Source organism: Glycine soja, chromosome 6, assembly GCF_004193775.1.
Source record: "Glycine soja cultivar W05 chromosome 6, ASM419377v2, whole genome shotgun sequence".
NCBI lineage: Eukaryota > Viridiplantae > Streptophyta > Magnoliopsida > Fabales > Fabaceae > Glycine > Glycine soja.
Genome location: NC_041007.1, coordinates 5608887 through 5627290, shown reverse-complemented (window position 1 = coordinate 5627290; position 18404 = coordinate 5608887). Strand labels below are relative to the sequence as shown.

General features: G+C 27.9%; 1 pseudogene across 1 annotated transcript; it reads right to left on the bottom strand.

Annotated features, from left to right (window-relative positions):
• Positions 1–9548: 9548 nt before the first annotated feature.
• LOC114415019 lies at positions 9549–12098 on the bottom strand (annotated as a pseudogene). The gene is made up of 3 exons (XR_003667300.1): positions 11684–12098; positions 10064–10384; positions 9549–9963 (listed from the first exon to the last, which is right to left on the bottom strand). The product of XR_003667300.1 is annotated as a probable 2-oxoglutarate-dependent dioxygenase AOP1.2 (transcript).
• Positions 12099–18404: the final 6306 nt, after the last annotated feature.

Below are 18404 nucleotides of genomic sequence, written 5' to 3'. Positions count from 1 at the left end.
GCCTGAAGAAACATAAGTCCAAATTAAGCCTTATAGGGGCTACAATGGCACGAACTCTATCATTCCCCTCTGTCAAAGCTTTGGGGTCGATGATGTTCCATTCTATCAAACCTCATGTGGCCTCAAGGAAACCCACATTTCTGGTACTTAATTCTTCCTATTAATTACTACTTTGTATATTTGGCTACGCACATGCACTAGCTTGTATTGTTAATTAGTTATTGATATATTAGGCAGGCCATGGTATTGTTGTTGATTGTGACTTGAAATCCTGGGTTTCAATTACAAAATAAATATAGCAGAGCCACCAAACTCATCATATATACCTGCGGATATGTCATATTTATTGGGGGCTTGAATTATTATCACCATCCAATTTAAGAATTAGTTGTTACAATTTTTTTTCCAGTCTTGGTATCAGGATTAATTTCTAAGCATTGAATTAAAAAAAGAGAGACTAATTTCTAAGCACTAATTATTGAATAAATCTCACTATATATCTCAATTTCATTAAATATATTTAGAATTATTGATTATATCCTGTACATGTGAATATTCTCGTGTGAACACACGTGAACAGGTGGAATCATTTCTTGTGAAAGATATTTATAATCTAAACCATGCAAATATAAAATTAACATTTTTTAAATATTGAAGTAAGAATTCTGAATTAAAATTATATATATAAAGAGAGATATTAACTTCACAGGCAGAAAATTAGTGTAAAATTCTCCTTGTTCAAGAATAACGGATTCATTTAAAATACTATTTTTATTAATTAGTCATTAAATATCTATTGATTGCCCGTGTTCATAATAAATATCATATAATTAATAACCATTAAATGTTTTATAATTCATCAAAGTAACAATTCATTAATAAAATATTAGTAAAAAAAATAAAAAAGTGAAAATAAATTAAATGAAGTGAACAATAAAATAAAAAATATTTTAATAAGAATTGAACTCAAGATCCTTTGTTGACAAAAAAATCGCAAACACACTTACTCTATTTAGTTAATTATTAATATTATTCTTTATGTATTATTAGTCAAAAATTATTTTTTCTTCTTCAAATTATCAAAATTTATAAATTAAAAAATATTTAATATAGAAATACTTTTAATTTTATTTTATATCATTTTATATGTTTTTATTTGAATAGTTTACATATTTTAATTTTTATTTAACCAATTTATAATTAAATTTCATAAATTAATATGTAAATTATTTATATATTTTTTAAAATTGATTTTAATATACAGATTATTTTTACCCTAATTATATATGTAAAATTAAAAATATTTATATTAAATATTTTTTAATTTAAAAATTTTAATAATTTGAAAAAAAAATAATAACTCTTGACTAATGATACATAGAAAATAATATTAATATATTTAACTAAACAGCACGAGTGTTTTATTGCTTTGTCTATGAATAATTTTATTTAAACAATTAGAGTAAAATAATATATATAATTTACATATTGATTTATGAAATTTAATTATAATTTGGTAAAACAAAAACAAAAACAAAAATATGTAAACTATTCAAAATAAAATAATATAAAATGATATAAAAAAAAATTAAAAATATTTATATATTAAAATATTTTTAAATTTATAAATTTTGATAATTTGAAAAAAAATAATAACTCTTAACTAATACTACATAAAAAATAATGTTAATATAATTAACTAAACAAAAAGTAAGAGTTATAGTCATTTATTGGTTTGTATATAAATAAAGTGTTATAGGAAATTAAATGTTTTGATTTAGAAATATGAGAACTAAAATGATGGATTTAAATTTATAGGGGAAACAAAATTGTAATTTAACATAATTTTTAAAAGAGTAAAATTCAATGTAGCATCCTTACCGAAAATGTTAAATTGAAGAATTAAGAATCAATTTTTGTTTCAGATTTTTTTCCTCAAAAGTGTTTAGAATAAAATTTAAAAGAGACAAGGTGAAAAGGTGAATTGTTATATTAGCAATTTTGGAGGAAACAAGAATAAAAAGGAAAGACTCGGACGATCGATTTTATAAATTAGTAACTTAATTGATTTGGAATATATTTAATGAATAATAAAAAAAACATGTTGAAATTAAATGTGCATATACAATTTCAACTTTTAATAATAATAAAAAAAATAAAAAACTGAAATCGTATGTACATATACGATTTCAGTGTAACAATTTTTCGAAAACAAAATGGTGCTTTAAAATACATTTCTTCATAGTAAAATCGTACTTCAAAGTATGATTTACCTATTTTTATTATTTTTTTAAAATATACCCATTATGGGAATTTTTTTAAAAAAATTACTCCATTATAATGCAAGAGCCTATTTTTTACTATTTCGGATAAAATTTAAATTCATAAAAAAATGGTTTATGTTTTAATTATTTTTAAGGATGTGGGTCATTATATTTGACATTTATTAGCGGGGGCTCCAAGTCAACGTTTCTTCCCATAATATACGGCTTTAGTTTAAGTTCCTTCTCTCTTCATTAATATGTTTATTTATTTACTTTTATCTTCATTTCTTTTCATTCTTAGCTAGCTAGAATATACAGTGTTGTATGACCGACCAAGAAGTGGAGAGTGAGAGAGAGGGAAATGGCAATGGAAAGTGAGAGTGATGAGATTATATGATGATCCCATGAATGAAGAAGGGGGTGAGGAGTGGAAAGAAATGAGCAAGAAAGTGAGAGAAGTATGGATGTGAGAGTTAGGGTTGGTTTCCTCTTGACGTGTGACGAGATCATCGATCGATCGATCCCCAACGTGAAGAGATGTTTAATTGTATGGAAGCATTGTTTGATCTGCCTAAAGAAATAAAGCAGCATCACAACAGTCCACAGTCCTTATAGGAGCTACAATGGCAAGAACTCCGCTTTTTCTTTCAGTGGAATCTTTGGGATCGATCATGTGTTCCTCTCTCAGCTTCGGCTGAGGCCTTCACAACCTCATGTGGCCTCAAGGAAACCCTCTCCTTTCAGGTACTTTTTTTTTTAATTTCTAAGTACTACTAATTACTATTAATTAGAACTCACTATATATATTTCAAATTTATTAATATGTTTTGAATTATTTATTATATGCTGTGAAGTTTTTTTTTATTATTATTTAAACAGAATTGTTCTTGTAAAAGAAAGACAAGAAATCACTAGGACACCTAGCCTAATGATGGGAAATTTTGACAGGTATGAAGTCATTAGTTGTCATGTCAATACTATTATCTTTTATGGACTCCTTTCTAATTATAAGATTATTTTAATTAATTTATATCTTTTAAGAAAATAATTATTATATTAAATTTATTAATTATTTTTACTATTATTTTATTCTTTTTTTATCTACTTACTTATTTATTATTAATACTTGGAAAGAATAATTAAGTAAAAATATATAGGAAAAAAAAATTAATACATCTAGAAATTAAAAAATAATCTTATAAAAAGAGATAAAAAAATTTTAAAAAATAATATGGGATGGAGAAATTACTATCAATACTACGGGTAAAAAAAACAAAAATAAAGACACACATTTATTAATTCTTATAAAAATTAAATATTTATTAATTTTTTGTGTTCATTATTATGGTATAATTAATAACCAATAAATATTTTATAATTCGTCAAAAGTGATAATACATATTTTCTCCATTCCTTTTTTATCAAGGTTATTATGTAGAAATGAAGAAATACAATAAATTTTCTCGACTTTAATAAAATAGTTGTAATTTTTTTATTTTTATCCATTTATTTTTCAACTTTACAACAAATGTATAAATAAATTAATTAAAGATTATGAGACTATTGATGGTATAATTGATAAAATAATAATTAATGTGATCTTGAACTGCAACACATAAATAAGAATAAAAAATTATATAAAAATCCGATAATTAAAAAGAAGAGGAGGTATTATTTATGAAAGTAAAACCACACTATTATCAACAACAAAAAAAGTAAAACCCCACGAACTCATGAAATGTAAATGGACAGTGTGGTGATTTTTAAAACAAAATTGATTAAAAGACTTAAAACAAATATCAAGAGATTTAAAATAAATACGGGATATTTTACAAAAATCAACTATTGTGAGGTTATAAGACAATTTTGGAAGCGTAACAATTTTTTTCTTTCGAAGATATGTTAGACAAAAGTTCGACAAATTATATTTGTACATCTGCAATAAAATCTTACAATAAAGAAAGAGAAAGAGAGAAAAGTGAAAAGAGAGAGAAAATTTTAAATGTAACAATAATATGATAAAAAGAGAGAAACATATAAAATAATGTTATATAAATTGTTATACATATATCATATCTCATAAAGTTTTCACTAAACAACATGAAAAACAGTGGATTGTTACATTAACAATTTTATAAGACAACAAAAATATAAGAGGAAACATCCAATCTTGATTTCAGTACTTCTCTTAATTAATTTGAACGATGAAATCTATGAATTCCAATAATTATTGTAGAAAAAAATTAATTACTATTAATTATGTATGTGTATTTTTCATTTGAATTTTCTTTTTGGATGGGGTGTCCACAAAGACATAGTGGTATCACTTTTTACCTTCCATTTGATTCGATTTCATGTAAAAAAAATCATTCTATAATGATAGAATTTACATTGATTCTAATCAAAATCAATATAAAAATCCTGTTCTAACTGATGTAAAACATCGTCCTCCACTAATGGAGAAACCAAAGACCACAAGCTTAAAGATGTTAAAACTAAGTTTCTTCATGTTAGAAATGATAATGGAGGGTTATGACCTTCCCTAACATTACATTTGGGATGTTGACAAGTAGGAGGATAAATTACACACATTCATATCCTTTGAGTAGGAAAAACCTCAAACCCTAGAGGAATCCTATACTAAAACATTGATACCCATCGTGAAATCCTATAGTAAAACTCTTCGAAGGGCCAATACTACACTAATAACCTACAATCTCATAGTAAAACATTGCCTTTCTTCCCTAAGTTTAAGTAGGTCACTTGCCTTCAATCTCGATCGCAAACAAACTAAATAAGGCAGAATCGCATTAATACTTCTGACACTTTCTCCCAATGAAGTTGAAGAAACAAACTAAATAAGGCAATCTAGAGCCGCGTGTCAACCGAATTCGAGGGATAACATGCCAAGCCAATTTGGACTTACAAACTTGAGATAATGGTGAAATTCCTCAAACATAAGTTCAAGGCTTTTTGTAAAACCACAACTAATTTGGAAAAATTGTTTTTTTTTTTTTTGCTAAAACATCATACAAAAAATCTGTTATGCTTCCAGAATGAAATTGATTCATAATTATTCAATTTACCGAATTTCCGGTCTGTATGCTATATTGAATTTTAGCTCTTCAAAAATTATTCCAACATGTTTTTAACGTGTCGTTATTACTTTGGTTATTAATTATATCATATGTCTTATTATGAACACAGTGACAATCAATAAATATTTATAGCTATAAGGGAAATTAATTTTGCCCTAATTTTTCTGTTTGTAGAGTTAATTTCACATGCAATTAATATGGCTATATATATATATATATATATATATATATATATATATATATATATATATATATATATATGTATATGTTTAATTTTAATTCATAATTTGTACTTCAATATGTTTAATGAATGTTTTATATATATTTTTGAGATAATCAAGTCCCTAATAAATATGCTATCTTCAGGTATGATGAGTTTGGTGGCTGATATATATATATATATATATATATAGTAATTGAAATCCAGTATTTCAAGTCACAATCAACAACAATTATCATGGCCTATTAAATAGTAACAACTACAACAAAAGCTAGTGTGCAGTGCGTGGCCTAATATATATACAAAGTATAGTAATAGAAAGAATTAATAAAGTACCAGAAAGGGGTGTTTCCTTGGGGCCACATGAGGTTAGTGAAGGCCTCAGCTGAAGCTGTGAGAGGAACATCCATCCCAAAGCTTTGACAGAGGGGAATGATAGAGTTCTTGCCATTGTAGCCCCTATAAGGCTTTGAACATATGTGTTGCTGCTTTGTTTCTTCAGGCAAATTAAACAACTCTTTCATACCATCAAACATGTCTCCACGTACATCCTTAGGGATGATCTCGTCACATATCAAGAGGAAATAACCATGACTCTCACATGCTTCTCTCACTCTCTTGCTCATCTCTTTTCATTCCTCACTCCCTTCTTTTAATGCCACCCCACCCTTGCAAAAATCAAAGCATGTGATCATCATTATCTCACTCTCACTTTCCATTTAATTCCCTCTCTCACTCCAGCTGTGGATATTGTTCTTACAGAAAGTGGCGCTATATAGAGAGAGTTGGTCATACAACAGTATAGCTAAGGAAGACAAAAGTAAAATATATTAGTAGAAATTAAAGCCATATATTTTGGAATGTAACGTTGGGTTGGGATGGAGCCCCACATATAAATGTCAAAACTAGCTATGTTTAAGCATTTATTTGATTAGTGGACAACATTTGTAACCTCCTTGTAAAAGAAAAGTAGAATCTTGTTTTTTAAGATATTTTAATTTATGTCATGTTTGCGCAAGTCCCATTTTTGTTTCTGTATATCGACTGCTAAAAAATTGAAAAATGAATCTTAATTCCACAAAAGTTATGTATATTATAGTATGAAAAGTGATATGCCTGATTATAATAGCATGGTTAATTTCGTAACCAACCTAAAAGATCAAAATATGTAAGAATATTTGAGATTCTCTCAGCAGGAAGTCATCTTAATTATGGTAGTAAAAACAAAATAGGAAAGTGATATAAGTTAAAAGAAAATGGTGAAAATAATGTATAACAAATACTATTCTATATAGAAGTTGAAGTCAAAATTAGTTCCATCGTCCTTCTAACTTGTCTTTGATAGCCATTGACTCAAACTATGCTAAGTCTACCCATTAAAAGGCTTAAGCAAAACAATTGATAAAAAAATGATATTAGAGAGATTAAAATTAATTATTTCTGAAATATTTTGACTCTTAAGAATGTGACATGCATATATATGTAGATTACATTTATTATTCATTTTCAATGTAGAGAAAGATCACGTAAATTCGAAGGCCAAATCTGAAAAATTCTTTCCATACATCATATTTTTACTTCTTCTCTCCTGTTTCTTTTTAGATTGAAGCAAGGCATTATTTGTCCTTGTTTAGTTGTCAAAACTCCAAACTTGAACGTTTAGAATGATCGAAAATGAAAATTCAGGTTCCGTGTATATCAAAGGAGGAATATTATTTGTTCATATCTGTAAATTGGTGTCACATTTGGAAATGCGTAGAATCGTTTAACTAATTTGTTTTTGTTATATACTGTATCTCTTTCTCTGTCTCTTTTCCATTTGAATGAAGTGAATGGTTAATCTCTTCGCCTAAGACAATTACTAAGTTGGAAAAGATTGAGATTGAGAAGGAAAAAACAGACATTGATGCAATGGCTGTCTGGTTGCAAAAACGACAATAGGTTGAACACGGATCACACAATTTCAGCATTTTGTTTGTTATGTTTTTTCCTTGTCCTCCAGGGAGGTCACAACCAAGGCATGCATTTCCTGTAATATGTTCCAAAATAACACAACCATATGCTCTTTGTAGCGAGAATATGTCTGTTTCTCTTTCACTTTCACTGGTGGCTTTTGCTATTTGAAAATTAAAGAATCTTCTTAATCTTAATTAGTGTCTTTAGAATATTAATTAAGAAATTAAAAGAAAAAAACATTTACTGTGAAAATTAAAAATCATAAAAGAATGTAAAAAAATTATAAACAATATACAATTTTAAGTATCTCAACAAAAATATTTCTCTCTTTAGTTCTTTAATTAATGTCTCAATTACATAATTATTAGCATTTGCCTTTAATAAATATGATAAAATGCACAAGAAATTCTATTAAAATTGAAAACTCTTAATATGGGGACCGGAGAGGTTTACACATCACATCCTTTAGCTGTCATCACTTCCAGTTCCTGTATATAATTTAGTAGTTTGGTATTTACAAATTAAGTTGTAGTATCTGTTGGGTGAGCAGGTTGATCAAGCTAGCTCTTACCCTATTGGGATAGCAGAAATAAAATAAATACTAAAAGACAAGGGTTATATTCCATATTATTAAGGAGATTTAATAACTTCGACTAGTTTAGCATATATATTCGGTGATACAAATTAGTTGTGTGCTAACATTGTGTACCAGTCGTTTAAAGAAGCAATAGCATATTTATCATCAAATTAATGTTGAAATTTGGCCACTAAGTAAATCGTGGGTCATGGTGGGTTGAAAATGTTGGTATTGGTAAGTTGTTGATGACTTGTACGTATTTGAAACCGACAGCCCCTTATATAGTAGTTCAAGTTTTTTGGGACACGTTTTTAAATGCTAATTACCCTCCAATTCCTTATTAGCCACAAATTAAGATGTGAAATTTGGGTGTCTAGACTATAGATTATACAGCTAGGTCTCTTGCCACGAGTGGAAACTTCAAAGGCCTTGAATTAAATACCCGGCCTTCATTAGGATAAAAAACCATCCAGTTATCAATAAGGTGAAAAATACACTATTCAAGTAAATTAATTTGATGTTTGGTTCAACACACTTCTATTTTCTATTGTAGTACACAAACAAACATACATTTTTTTTATTAAAGAGCAAATCTTTGTCGTTCATATTATTTGCACTTTAATAATGATCGTCAAATTAATTAATTCAGGACAAACCTGTTAAACCTTTTTATTTTAACGACCAAGTATTTTCTATTTTATCACAACTTCATTTATTCTCATCTTTTTTTTTTCCTTTTTCAGGTTCCACACGTTAGTTAGAAATAATATATAATATATACTATAAAAGATCTGTATGTTATTCAATTTGGTTAAATACACTTATCTGTCACGAAATTATAATAAAAGATAGTATGTTTAAGCAATTGCTCTGATATTGTGCATTCTATGAATTTGTTAATAGGAAAAGAAATTTAAAGGATATATGAATGAGATGAAACATAAATCATAGGGTGACATATGAAAAATCATCTTTTCATCTCATTTTAGGACTTAAACTCTGGAAATGTTAAGCAAACTCCATTAAATAAGTTATCTCGAAAGAGGTCATCCGATAATTTAAAAATTGCTTTTTAGCATTTATTTGAGTACAAAAAGTGTAAAGATTATAAAAGAACCAAATGTTCCAAGTACTATGCCTGAATCTTTTTTAAAATTGATTTGAAATAATGTCAAAGTATGTTCGATTTTATTATTATACTTATACATTCATTTTTTTACTTTTTATTTTGTAATGCTCTATTTAAGGATTGATGCTATATCAACAACTATTATTCAAGATTATTAGCTTTTTCTATCATTATACGTATTGCATGAATATTAGAATGGTATTGAAGATGTACTTTCAACTTAATTAATAATATTAATTTTTTTTATCTTAACAGTAAAGATGGAAACTAAATAAAAGAATAATAATGTGCAAATAACTAGAGTGACAAAAATAAATATGTATAACACATACGGAGAGTTTTATTAATGTAAAGTCGATCTAAATATTATTCTGCATTACACAATTAAAAGGAGTTCTATATATAGCAATCTCTTGTATATTTTGCCTTGCTCCTGTATTTATTCATAAACAACTAGTATAATGCATAAAGGGCTTTCAAAGACCTGCAAACACTTCAAGAGCATTTTCTTTGAGATTTGAAACAAAGTAAGAGATGTACTCTCCATATTTGAATGGATGATAACGAAGGGGATGAATTTTCTCATCCACCAACTCAATGGGTACCTCAATGTCCATCTCTTCCTTTGGCATTGTAAAAAGCCCAAATGAATATCTTTCTTTGTCTCCACTCATCATCACTCTGTGTGTAGCTGCATGAAGCCTCCCATTGCTCCACGCCTATTAATTTATGCAACATAATTAGAATTATTTAATAAATATTTTAAAAGAATTAATTCCAATTCATTATAACTAGGTCTAGTAATTATTTTACATATACCTTTAGTATATCACCAACAATGACCACAAAGCCATCTCCAATTCAATCCAATTGTCTGTTTTGGACAGTACTTGGAGTCCTTGGACTTCGTTTTGGCATATAATGGTTAACGCATTTTTGTCCGTGTGAGACACCAGGCCAGTATTGGAGTCATTATTATTTTCAGGAATTTTGTATTTGATCAATCGTGAATTGCTAGAGCTTTTCATCTTTTCAACATCTGAGATGTAATGTTGTTGAATGCCATAATCTTCCACAATCATTTTCAGGATGAGAGAACTTAATTTTAACATCTTTGAGCTCATGATCTTTAGTGTCTCGCTGCATGCCATTTACACAGAAAATGATTCAAAAGAGAATCAAAGAAAAATACATGTACTTAGTTGATTAATAGTAGTTATTTTTCTCTACCAAATTTTTTGAAATTCATTCAAATTCAAGGTGTTGATTTTAAATGGACTGAATAAAAGAGATTCAAGATAAATCATAATTCATAGATTTCGTGATTCATATCAATTAAGAGAAGTACTAAAAGTCTAAAACCAAAACATACATGTTTCCTCTAAAAATTGCTTATATAGCAGTTCACCACTTTTGAAACTTAATTTTAACAGCTTCAGAAACAAAGAAAAGAAAAAAACTGTTACGCTACGTTCGACATGAACCTGATTCTTATAATTCTTCAATTTACTGAAACTCCAGCGAGGATGCCACATTGAATTTTAAACCTTTAAAAATTAATATATTTTCAAATGTGTCGTTGCTTTCATGATCATTAGAAAATATTTATTGGTTAAATATATCATATACTTTAGTATGAACACCGACAAGCAATAAATATTTAATAACTCATGAATAATTTTTTTTAATGAATCTGATATTTTTTTTTTTGAGGTATGAATCTGTTATTCTTGAACCAGGGGAAAGTTACTCTTTTTTTTTTTCTGTTTGTAGAGTTAATTTCTAGCAGATGATTGTATACATGTTCAATTTTAATTTAGAATTTGATTTCATTATATTTATTAAATTAATTTTATATTTTAGAGTAGATCATAAATATCTTTTTACAAGATATAATGTAAGTTTAAGTCGAGAATATTCACAGTATATATATACAATCAATAACTCTAAATATATTTTATGAATTTGATATATATATATATATATATATATATATATATATATATATATAATATAATATAATATAGTGAGATCCAATAAATAATTAGTTCTGCTTTTTTTGACAGGTCAATATAAATATGATACCAACTCTAAATATATTTAATCTTGATACCAACTAAAAGTAAACAAAACAAAAACTATAAAAATTAATTAATTCTTAAATTGAATGGAGATAGTTAAAAGCCCCTAATAAATATGATATCCACGGGTATATATGATGAGTCTGGTGGCTGCTATATATATTGTAATTGAAATTAATCCAGGATTTCAAGTCACAATCAACGATAATTCCATGGCCAATGTATTAAATAGCATGTCCATATTATTTAGGTTTAGGGAGTAACAGCACAAGCTAGTTTACGAAGCTAAGACTAATTAATATACAAATTAAAGTATATTAAGTAGTAATTAATAGAAAGAAAGAAAGAATTTAAGTACCAGAAAGGTGGGTTTCCTTGAGGCCACATGAGGTTGGTGAAGGCCTCAGCCGAAGCAGAGAGAGGAACATCATCGATCCCAAAGGTTTCACTGAGGGGAATGACAGGGCTCTTGCCACTGTAGCTGCTATAAGGCTTTGGACTTATGTGCTTCATCTTTCTTTCTTCAGGCAAATCAAACAATGCTTCCATATTACTAAAAAACTCTTCACGTACACCCTTAGGAATCATCTCATCACAAACCAAGAGGAAGCAACCGTGACTCTCACATGCTTCTCTCACTTTCTTGCTCATTTCTTTCCACTCCTCACTCCCTTCTTCTAATGCCTTGCCAAAATCAAAACATGGAATCATCATAATCTCTCTCTCACTTTCCATGTTCCTTTCTCTCTCTATAGCTGTGGATTATATTCATACACAAAGTTCCGCTATATATAGAGTTTCGGTCATACAACAGTCTAGCAGGAAAAGAAAGCAAGACAAATAAGTAAATAAATATATTGATTAAGACAATAGGAAATGAAAGTCATATATTACGTGGAACTCGAAAGAGATTATGAAAAGATGGTTAAAATATAAGTATGAGTTCACGTCTAACATTAGTCATAAATAAAAAAGTATTTAAGCATCTCTATATAAATAAAAAATTCATAAATTCAAACTTTAAAGTTAAGTTAAAATATGATATTAAATTTATTTATAGTTCATTAATGAAAAATCTTTTCAATTATACTCCTTCAATTTTCCAATAGAAAGTAATATTGAGATATATGAAGCACCTATAAATGTGAAAACAAGTTGTTTGTAGCTTCACTTATCAAAGAAAACTTGATTTGAGGAAATCTTGTTTCATGTTTACGTAAGTGAATTGATCATTTTTGTTTATGGACATCGACCGCAAAAAGAAAAAATGAATCTTAGACATTAAAGAATATTATAGAATGAAAAGTGACATAAGAAGATGGTGAAAGTAATGTATAACAAACACTATTCTATATAGAAAGGTGCTTGTTTTAGGAGACTGCATTAAAGATGAGAGAGGGCGTTGCACATCTGTAATTTCTCCTTTTTTCAGTTAGAAATGGGTTATGTGTGTATACATTGTCAATGTACAGCTGATACCAGATATATGAACAAGCTGAAGTCAAAATTAGTTGCATCGTTCTTCTAACTTGTCTTGGATTTTATATGCATTTGATATCCGGCAATTAATTGAATTTATTTAGACAAAAACTAAATGAATCTTACGCGTTTACAGTCTTCGATTATATGCATTTGATATCTGCCCAAATTAAATGATTACTGGTGGAACAAATTAAAATAAAAAACTATTTTTTAGAATAACTTGACATGAATCATTTAGAGAGTTTTACTATATTTCAACAGTAGTGAAAAATAATGTATTGTGTATATATTACTAGAACTGTTGAGCACATTGAATTAATTGACACTAAGAATTATCGCAACTTAACTTAGAGTTTCAAATTCGAGTTATAAATATGTATCTGTATTGAGAAATTTTTTGTCATCAATAATAATTTTACTTAATTTCCACAAGATTGTCTCCAATATAAAATATATGTTATTCATAAAAAAAGGATTAATGAAAAAAAAAATCTACTTTTCTTTTTTCCTATCAAATATCATTTAAGGTTTTTATAACCAAGAAATACAATAAACTTATCGTTTCTCGTAAAACAGATATTAAATCTCTTGAAGTATCCTTTAGCAATTAATCAGAGGTTAAGTGAAACCCCCTAGTAAGTTAGCGGTAAAGGATTTTGGTAGTTTGCAAAGTCTTAGGTTTTGTCATTGAAAAAAAAATAGTGGTTAGATAAACTTTCTAATAACTAATTCACTTTCATGATAATGTGAAAAATAATTAAAATTAGGTGGAGTATAATTGACAAAAATTAATGTTATTTTAAAATTTAAAAACAATAAATAAAGAAAATAGAAATTTAAAAAATTCAACCCTTGAAAATGAATGGAGAGAGTAGATGGTAATGGTATTACTGTGGGTCCACTGATCTTGCATTCAATGCGTTTTATTTTTGGATAATGATTCCCAGCACTTGAAAAATAACGGCATGTGATGCCGCCACAGTCTAATGGTTTATTAAGACAATTTTATATTACTCCCACCATACTCAAATTTAAATTAAAGTATCTAACTTTACACTAATTAAAAATGTTAGATAAATTTATTTAATTTTTTATTTCATATAAAAATTATTATATTTCCTAAAGTACTCTTAACTATTAAAATACTTTATTTATATTTTTAATAATTAAAATAGACAAGAGTATAAAACTAAAATCTTAGTTCTAATAAATATATATATATATATATATATATATATATATATATATATATATTAAAGAGAAATCATTTTACTCCAAAAATAAAATTATTTTTCATCATCGTCATCTATTTTCTTGAAATCATGATAAAAAAATTGAGATATATCAAATATTATATTTTAGAGAAAAAAAATTATTTATAATATAACTTTTTTTACATAATTATCTAATCATGATTTATTATGTATTGTGAATTTTTTTATTTTTAAACTAATTATTTTAAAACAATTCAAACAATGACTTAGACATGAAAGACGCGGGTTAGATATTAAATTTGATATTTTATTGAAATAATTTATTAACTAACTGATTTTGGTATATAACTTTTTTTAAAACACACAATTATGTACAATACGCAGTTGTAAAAAAAATGTACAATATGCTCATAGAAGAATAAAATTTGTCATTGACTTATATATTTTATTTATTTAAAATTTGAAATTTTTTTTAAACTTAAAAAATAATTTTAAAATAATTATTTTTAAAAAAAAATATTTAATAGATATTATTTATTTTTTAAAATAAACAGAAAATTATTTTTATCAAGCAAAATCAGTTTAGACCGTTACACTAAAAACAAAAACTATTTATTTAATTAAAATAAGTACTTATTTGATCAAATAAACTTAAACAAATTAACTCATTATTTATATTATTGTTATTAAGAATTAACTCATAATGATGATTATTCTTTATTTATATATTATATCACGTATCATTATTATTTTCAAGAGTATGACAATAATTTCTCGAATGTTTTCCCACATCTCTATCTCTTTCATTATTTGTTTATTTCTCTTGAACAATACCTTCATTTTTTACTTTATTTCTCACTTTTTTTCCCTCACTTATCTTATTTTCGTCTACTTTATTTTTACTCGTCGATCTTATTTTAATCTACTTTGTTTCTCTCCTAATCAAACAGAGCATTGATTCATGTCAGCCTGTTTGTTAGCAAGTACTGATCGTGGGACTCTTAAACAAGTCGGCAAAGTCACATGCTACAAGAGAATGGAGGGTATTTGACACACAATTAGCTACTTTGCTGTTGATCCAACAACCATGTGTCAGTTTAGTACATATCACTACATTCAGTTGTTGACAAGTCATCATCAATGAGAGAATAAAATTATATTTCTGAAACACTTTTTGACTTTGGAGAATGTGACTTGCATATGGAGATTACATTAGTTATTATTCCTTTCCAACGTTGAAGAAAAGATCACGTAAATTTGAGTGCCAAATCTGAAATTCTTTCCATATATATATATATACTTGAATTTATTTTTACTTCTCCCCGCATCTGTTTCTTATTCCATTGAAGCAAGGCCTTTTTGTCCTTGTTTAATTGTCCAAATTCCAAACTTAAACATTTAGAATCCGATCGAATATGAAAAATCAAGTCTCATATTGTACATGACTGCAAATTTGGAAATGTGTAGCATCGTTTAACTGATTTGTTTTAGTTTACCTTAATTTCTCTATCTATTTCCCATTTTAATGAATGCTCTTCAGTTGTACCAAGAAAATTACTAGCGAGTTAGAAAAGATAAAGACAGAGATTGAGAAGGGAAAAAAAAAAACATTGATGCACTCGGTGTCTGGTTGCAAAAAAGGCTTTAGGTTGCACTGGGGTCACACAATTTAAGCACTTGTTTGCTATTTTTCTGCCTTGTCCTCTGAAAGGTCACAACAAAGGCATGCATTTCCTGTAATGTTCCAAAATAACACAACTATATACTCTTTGTTGTGAGAATATGTCTCTTTCTCTTTCCCTGGTCATTTTTGCTGTTTGATAAATATGATAAATGCATAATAGGTTCTACCAAGTTGGAGACTCCTAATATGGGGACCAGAGGTTTATACATCACATTCTTTAGCTGTCATCACTTCCTGTTTATAATTCAGAAGGTTGGTCTTTCAAATTATGTTGTAGTATCTTTCTTTAGGGTGAGGTTGATCAAGCTCTTAACCTATAGACTATAGTGTTGTGATGGGATAGCAGAAAGAAAATAAATAAAAGACAAGAGTTGGATACATATATTCCAAAATTCCATATTACTATTTTTTTAGACCATACGTATTTTTGATTTGAGGCAATTTTATTCGAGTCGAATAGGACCATTATGAATAATAAAGTTCTTTTTCTGAGTATTTAATACAACTGCATACCAAGACTTGGATCTGACACCGCTAGGTAAGCTGAAACAACTTCATATTACCAATTTGGAGAGGAGAAAAAATAACTTGAAATATATAGTTTAGCATATTCGAGGATACAACATAGTTGTGTGCTAACATTGTGTACCAGTAGTTTAAAGAAACAAAGGATATTTATGATCAAAATAATGTTGAAATCTGGTCACAACCGCCTAATCCAGAAGTAAACAGTGGGTCATGGTGGGTTGAAAATGTTGGCACTGGCAAGGTTGTTGATGACTTGTATTTGAAACTCACAGCCCCTTATAGCAGTTCATGCTTTTTGGGACACGTTGTTAACCCTCCAATTCCATTATTAGTCACAAAGATGTGAAATTTGTGTCTAAATTATATAGGTAGATCTCTTGCCATGAGTGGAAAACTGCAAATGCATTGAATTGAATACTCGGCCTTCGTTCGGGAATAGAAATTAGAAACCATTCATTCAATTAGGTTAGAGCACATTATCTGAGTAAATTAATTTAATTCATTTAAAACAAATAAACGTAAAATAAAATAGTGTATATTCTAATGATAATTTTTTCTGCTCTTTTTATATGACATAATTATCTTGTCTGACAAAATCCTCTAACATCCAATTGCTAGTTTAATTAGGCTTTCTAAACTTGTATATGTGTGTGGAGGTCATTAGAAGTCAAAGTGAAATTTAGCGTTTAGGAAAAGAATTAACGAAAGAAGCATTATTTTTGGAAAGAAGAAAAAGTATGACTTGCAAGAAACGGAGAATACGATTCAGGTGTAGTTTTCATAAAGTTTGGGCAATGTTGGGATGTCCAGGATTTTAAGTCACAATCAAGCGACAATACCATGGCCAATCTATTAAGGAATAGGAAAGAAAAGGGACAATGGAATAAAAAGATAAATTCATGACATCGAAACATGCAATAAAACTAAATGGTTACATTTTTTAGTGTTTTATTTCAATTGACTTTTGTTTAGTGGTTACTGGTCTTACCAAATAATGAATATGTAAAGTGAAACTAATTAAGAGCAGATCATGATATAAGTGTGTGTGTGTGTGTTGTGCCTCGTCCACGAAACATTGCTATGTGATCTTCTATAGTCAAGAGACGAGTTCAAAAAGCAATGACAGCAAAATCCAACCGTGTTGAGTGTTGCTACAGCCTATAACTCTTAGATTTTTATTTTTTTTATCAATAAATGTTAATTATTAATTTGTTAGTTTTTTTTTAAGTAGGAGAGATAAAACCACGAACCCTGTTGAGTGTTGCTACGGCCTACAGCTCTTGGTGAGGTCACCGTGAAATGGTTTCCCTTACAATGTAACTCCCTTACAACTTTAACTATTTCCATTTTTTTTTTCTGGTGTTGGGATGAGGAGAAATATAATTCATATATATATAAATTAACAATGTGATTAGGATTTGGGTGCTGATTGGATCACATGGGGTTAGAGTTTATGTAAAATCAAAATTGCTTGAATCTTTGATGGCAGGAAGACAATGTTACATCAGGACAGTAGGAAATCGATTAGTAAATAAGCAACCTAAAGTTGTAGCTAAAAAATCACCAAGACAATTAAATATACTAGCTCCAATGCTGTCAGAGAGATTTAATTATCTACTATAGGGTCGACCTAGTGGTGAAGATATGGGTAGCTTTCATGAGGTCTTACCTTTTAATCTCAGTGTCACCATTGTACACCAAATAAAAAAAAAACGGAGGGATTTGATTCTCATTGCAGTTATAACTTTATAACTGATTTTTCCTACCTAGACTTCCCATAAAGACAGATAAATAACGTGACATTTAAGTATTGTCACTAACATGGGAATTGAGAAGAGAGTTTCCTCAAGATTTGCAGCCATTATAAAAAGAAGTTCCTCGATTGAACTTGGCAATTTAAAAGAAAACAGCAGGGGATCCTTGCTATTAAAAAATTATATTCGATAAATAATACATATAAATGTTTTGTTTTGAATTAGACAATTCTAATCAAGAAGACAAATTCCATTCAAGTTTTCCACTCTATTTTTATATATCCTTGGTAGATGGCGACTAATTCTTTCATGAATTCATTCTTCAAATCTATGCTGATTAATTCTTTAACCTGCGGCCATCTGAAGACTCACACAAACTTCTATTTGGGTTTTCATTTGGTTGGACAACAACACCTT